Source organism: Herpailurus yagouaroundi, unplaced genomic scaffold, assembly GCF_014898765.1.
Source record: "Herpailurus yagouaroundi ecotype Mexico unplaced genomic scaffold, PumYag 77, whole genome shotgun sequence".
NCBI classification, from domain to species: Eukaryota; Metazoa; Chordata; class Mammalia; order Carnivora; family Felidae; genus Herpailurus; species Herpailurus yagouaroundi.
The window spans coordinates 63704892-63710707 of NW_024412388.1; positions in this window are offsets into that span (position 1 = coordinate 63704892).

The following is a 5816-nucleotide window of genomic DNA, read 5'->3' on the forward strand; positions in this document are numbered from 1 at the left end:
CTATTCTAATCTTTGTTATTTTCTTCCTTCTGCTAACTTTAAAATTAGTTTGTTCTAGTTCCTTGAGGTGTAAAGTTATATTGTTTACTGGAAATCTATCTATTTTGTTAATTTATGCAGTTATCACTATGAACTCTCCTTTCAGAACTACCTTTGCATTGTCTATAGGTTTTGGTGTGTTGTGTTTCCAAATTTTCATTTGTTTCAAGTTTTGTTTTGTTTTTTAATTTCTCTTTTGATTTCTTCTTGGACCCATTGGTTTTTCAAGACTGTTTGCAATGTTCTAACTCTCCTTTTGTTGATTTCTACTTTCATGCTATTGTGGTTGAAATAATATTTAAAAGATTTTTGGTATGATTTCAATCTTCCTAAATTTGCAAAGACTTGTTTTGTGGCCTATCATATGGTCTACCCTGGAAAATGTCCTCTGTGTACTTAAGGAAACTAAATTCTGCTGCTATTGGCTGAAATGTTCTCTATATGTCTGTTAGATCCATTTAGTCTAATACATGGTTCAAATCAATGTTTCCTTGCTGATTTTCTGTCTGCATGATCAATCCACTGCTGAAAGTGGGATACTAAACTCCCTTCTTATTATTGTATTGTTGTCCATTTCTCCCTTCAGATCTGTTAGTATTTGCTTAATCCTTCTAGGTGCTCCAATGTCAGATTGGATGTATTTACCATTGTTTTACCTTTTTGATGAATTGACCCCTGTCTCATTATATAATGATCCTCTTTCTTTCTTGTTACTATTTTTGGCCTAAAGTCTATTTTGTCTGATACAAACATAGCTATTCCCTTCTTTTGATTTCTACTTGCCTGAAATATCTTTTTCCATCCCTTCACTTTGAGCCTGTGTCCTCAAATCTGAAGTGATTTTCTTGTAGGCAGCATACAGTTGGTCTTGTTCTTTTATCTATTCAGCCACTTTGGGTCTTTCGATTGGTGAATTCAATCCATTTACATTTATTTATTTATTATTAATTACTGATATGCAAGGACTTGCTAATACCATCTTATTAATTGCTTTCTAGTTGTTTTGTATTTCAACTGTTCCACTTTCTTCTCTTTCTTCATACCTTTGAGAATTGGTAATTTTCCATGGTGGAACACATATCTCTCTTTATCTTTTGTGAATCTACTATAGGTGTTTTCACTATGGTACCATGAAGCTTATATCATAAAACATCTTATAGATTAAAAAAAAAAAGTCCATTTTAAGCCAATAGCAATGTAACTTTAATCACATACAAAAGTTTCGCCCTTTAACTTCCTTCTTTTGATTTTGAGGTCACAATTTACCTTTTTTTATATTGTGTATGCGTTAAATTATAGTGGCTATAGTTAATAATCACTTGCTTAACATTCATACTATAGTTAAATGGTTAACACATCTTCATAGTACAGAATCAGAGTTCCTAAATCTGACTGTACATTTACCTTTACTGGTGTGTTGTATATTTTCATGTTTTTGTGTTACTAATCAGCATCTTTTCATTTCTTCTTGAAAAACTCCTTAAAGTATTTCCTGTAAAGCAGGTCTAGGGGTAATGAACTCTCTCAACATTTGTTTGTTTGTTTTTCATTTTTTCTTGGAGAAGTCTATTTTTCCTTCATATTTGAAGCATAACTTTGCCAAATAGAGTATGCTTGGCTGGAAATTTTCTTCTTTTTGAAATTTTGAACATATCATTCCACTGTCTCCTGCCAATAAGGTTTCTGCTGAGAAATCCAACGACACCCTAGTGGGGGTTTCTTTGTAGGTTTCTTTGATTTTTGATAGTTTTCACTATACGTGTCTTGGAGAGGTCATTTTACATTGAGGTAATGGAGTGATCTATTAGCTTTGTGAACTCAGATGTCCAAATCTCTCCCCAGGTTGTGACAATTCTCAGCTATTATTTCTTTAAATAGATTTTCTCCTGTTCCCCTTTTTCTCCTTCTGAAACTCCAGTTATTCTACTATTTGTACATTTAAAAGTGTCCTATAGGTCATGTACGCTATCTTCACTCGTTTTCATTTTTTTTCTTTGTTCTGCTCTGACTGGATTATTTCAAAGTTCTTACCCTTTAGATCAGTGTTTCTATCTTCTGTTTGATCTATTCTGCTGTGGATGGTCTCTACTGCATGTTTCATTTCATTCACTGAATTTTTTAGTTCCAGAATTTCCATTTGGTTCTTTTTTATGATTTCTATCTCTTTGTTATATTTCTCATTTTGTTCGTGTACCATCTTCCGGATTTCATTGAATTGACTTTTTGTGTTTTCTTGTATCTCATTGAGTTCCCTCAAAGCAGCTATTTTTGAAGTCTTTATCAGCTAAATTGTAACATTTTATGCCTTTGAATTTGGATATTGTAGGATTATTGTTATCTTTTTGTGATGGCATGTTTCCTTGATTCTTCATGTTCCTTGGGGTTTTGCATTGCTCTTTTAGCAGTTGAACAGCAGACACTTCCTTAAATCTTTACTTACTGTTTCCTGGTGGCAGATCTTTTTGTTAGACCAGCTTATCTCGTAATTTCTCCAGCCTTGTATGGATATACCTGCTCTATACTTCTTGCTCCCTCTTGTGGCATAATTCTTAAGATCATATGTCTTACCTGGTTCTTAGAGCTCAGAAGGCTAGCTACTGGAAAACTTACTTTTGTTTTACAGAAAGTGGAGCTATAGCTCCAATAGTTTCTCCCTGGCCCACAGCTGCCTTCTTTTGTAAGGGAACTCTTTATAGGAGCTTGGGGCACTCCGGAGCCGACACAAGGAGCTGGCTATGGGTTTAGCTCTCAGGGCATTGGGGATGCCTGTAGGCTAGGTGGGGATACCCTCAGGTAAGTTTCTCCCAGTGGTTTATGGATACGCTTCCTACTGGAGTCTTGAATGCAGTCATCAAAAACTGCATCCCTTTAATTCCCTTCTGATATTCTTATGTGTCCCTTTCCTAATCTCCCTCCCCCAGTCATGAAGGCCTTGCTTCAATACTCTCGATGCTGCAGGAGAGAAATGGGCTTCTCCAGCAGTGTCACCAGCAGAACACCTAAGGTAACTGAGCATTCATTCCCTGCTCTCCCCCTCCCCCCACAGGGTAGATCACTGTTGCTAGCCAGTTCAGCCCCACACTGTTGCCTTGGGGGAGGAGTAGCCCTGGCAAAGCTCCTCTTAACCCTCTTCAGTGCATCCAATTTTGTATTCTTTTTTGCTTGAATGGAATGCTAGAATCTTTCTTTGGGAAGCTTGAATTTCTATAAAATCTCTCTTGTTCATGGGTGTCTCCCAAGTCAGCATTTTCCTGGTTTTCCTCAACCATTGGGGAGAGTGGCTATGACTAGTTCACAAGATCTTGGTGGTTCCACAGACCATACCAAGATCTGTCTGCTTATTACCCGATGCACAGGTGGGCAAGACTCCTCCTGGGTACCTTGGTATATGGTGCTAGCCCCACAATTCTTACAGAGGTGCTTTTGTTCATGGATGGATGCTGAATTATTTAAATGGGGAGGGAAGCAGAAAGGAGAGGTATCTTAATGATATTGACATCACTCCCCTTCTTCTGAGTGTTTACTATGAACTAGAAGAAAACTTATAGTCCATCCAACTAAATGTCCCCAGTTCAAATGAGGCCCAGAAAATTGAAATGAAATGATTTGCTGTAGATTTGTGGGTGTTTGTTTGTTTGTTTGTTTGTTTTAGAGACAGAGAATCAATAGCAGGCTCCACACTGAGCATGGAGCCATGGGGCTTAATCCCATGACCCTGAGATGACCTGAGCTGAATCAAGAGTCAGACGCTCAACTAACTAAGCCAATCAGGCACCCCTGGCATACGTTTTACAACATAAAACATATTTAGGGGGGAAAATGACTAGCAGCTAATCTTCTGGATTGAAAACTTCCTAACCCTAAGCTTCTCAATTTAATACAAAATTCTTACATACTTATGTATGTAATAAACAAATTGATGGCACCTTAGAAACATATGAGGAAAAAGACCCTGATTACAAAATTCAAAATTCAAAAATATGAAAAAGGCTCCTCTTTATCGGCCCTCATTGCTTTATATCTGATTTTATAAAACCTTCCTAACTTATTTCGTTACTTTCATAGTTTCCTCTCTGCAAATTCATCTCATCTCTCTCTCAGACTTCATGACAGCTCCCAAACCTAAAATGAATGTTTCATTGGTCACATTTTTAAAAATCCTGACTGTTCTCCATTGATTATAGAACAGAAGATTGATTAAAGGATTGATTAAAGGATTGATAAAAGACAGGTCTAGATTCAAATCATGGCTCTTCCCTGCCACTTTCCTTGATAAGCCGTGCTTCAAACAAATCAAACATTATGACCTTTAAATTTATGCAACTGACAAATGGGGATAAGAGAGTTCAAGGTGCAGGGGAACCTGGCTGGCTCAGTCAGAGGAATGTGAGACTTTTGATCTCAGGGTGACAAGTTTGAGCCCCACTTTGGATGTATACAATTACTAAAAAATTGTAATTTTTTTTAAGTGTAAGGTTTAGATATTAGATTTCAACCAAATCTAAAAATCCCCTTTCACATAACTTAATTATATGAATAGTAAATGGGGAAAAAATTTTAAAGCAACAAAAATATATCAATAGCAATCAAACAAGGAGAAAGGTCATGTGATAACCTTAAAAAATTGGTGGTTCTCAAGTAAAGAAAGACACAAGAGCTTCCAAGAATTTCCCAAACACTGATCAGAGCAGTATGCAAGGCTCTCAACATCATCCTCCAAATGAGCACTATGTGGAGAAGATGAGCAAACACAATCCTGAAAAATCTAAACCACCCCCAACAACCTGTGCCACAACATGGAGAAGAGAGATTCAGATGAGACATGGGTAGCACTTTGAAGAGAAAGAATTTTCCACTGGAGGAAAAGTCCCATTCCAACTATCTTTGTGTATGACCAGAAAAGGGAGCTATTGGGACCTTCTGTTTTAGGATCTTCCAGCTGTGAGAAAAATGGACAGGATAGCAGAATAATCATAAACACCCAGAGTTAATTATCTTCAACAATAAATAGTGATTTAGCAGAAAGGAAAAAAGAGAGGGAGAGAGTAATTAGGACAAGAGTCTCTGAGGAAAGGAAAGCAGAGGCATGCTTCATGCCTGAAAGGAAGTAACTATGCACGTATTATTGATAGAGGGCCAAAACTCTCCATTTATTATTTATCTTTTCCCCAGAGGAGGAAAAAGACATGTCTGGGAGGAAAAGTAATTGCTACTGGGGAGAAATGGGTGAAAAGGGGAAAATCAGTGACATTGAAGTAGAGAACCCAATAAACAAAACAAAACAAAAGTTTAGATTACCTGCTCTAAAGGAAGCAAAGAACCCAGGACTTTGATGATTATTAGAGGGTATAATCCAAAGCTCAATGACAATTCTTTTTTTTTTTTTAATTTTTATTTTTGAGAGGGAGAGAGACAAAGTACGAGATTGGGAAGGGCAGAGAGAGAGGGAGACATAGAATCTGAAGCAGGCTCCAGGCTCTGAGCTGTCAGCACAGAGCCCCATGCAGGGCTTGAACTCTCGAACCCACAAGTACACAAACCCACAAACCCACGAACCATGAGATCATGACCTGAGCCAAAGTTGTACACTTAACCGACTGAGCCACCCATGTGCCCCCAAAGCTCAGTGATATTTCTTAGTGTGATGAAGGTAAACCCCAACAGGTGGACAGAGTTTAGTACAAGAAACATTTAATAAAACCCAGGAAAGCAGAGCCACAGGTCGTCCAGCCAAAACAGTATACAGCCACAGTTGATCTCTTCCCTTGTCCCTGAAC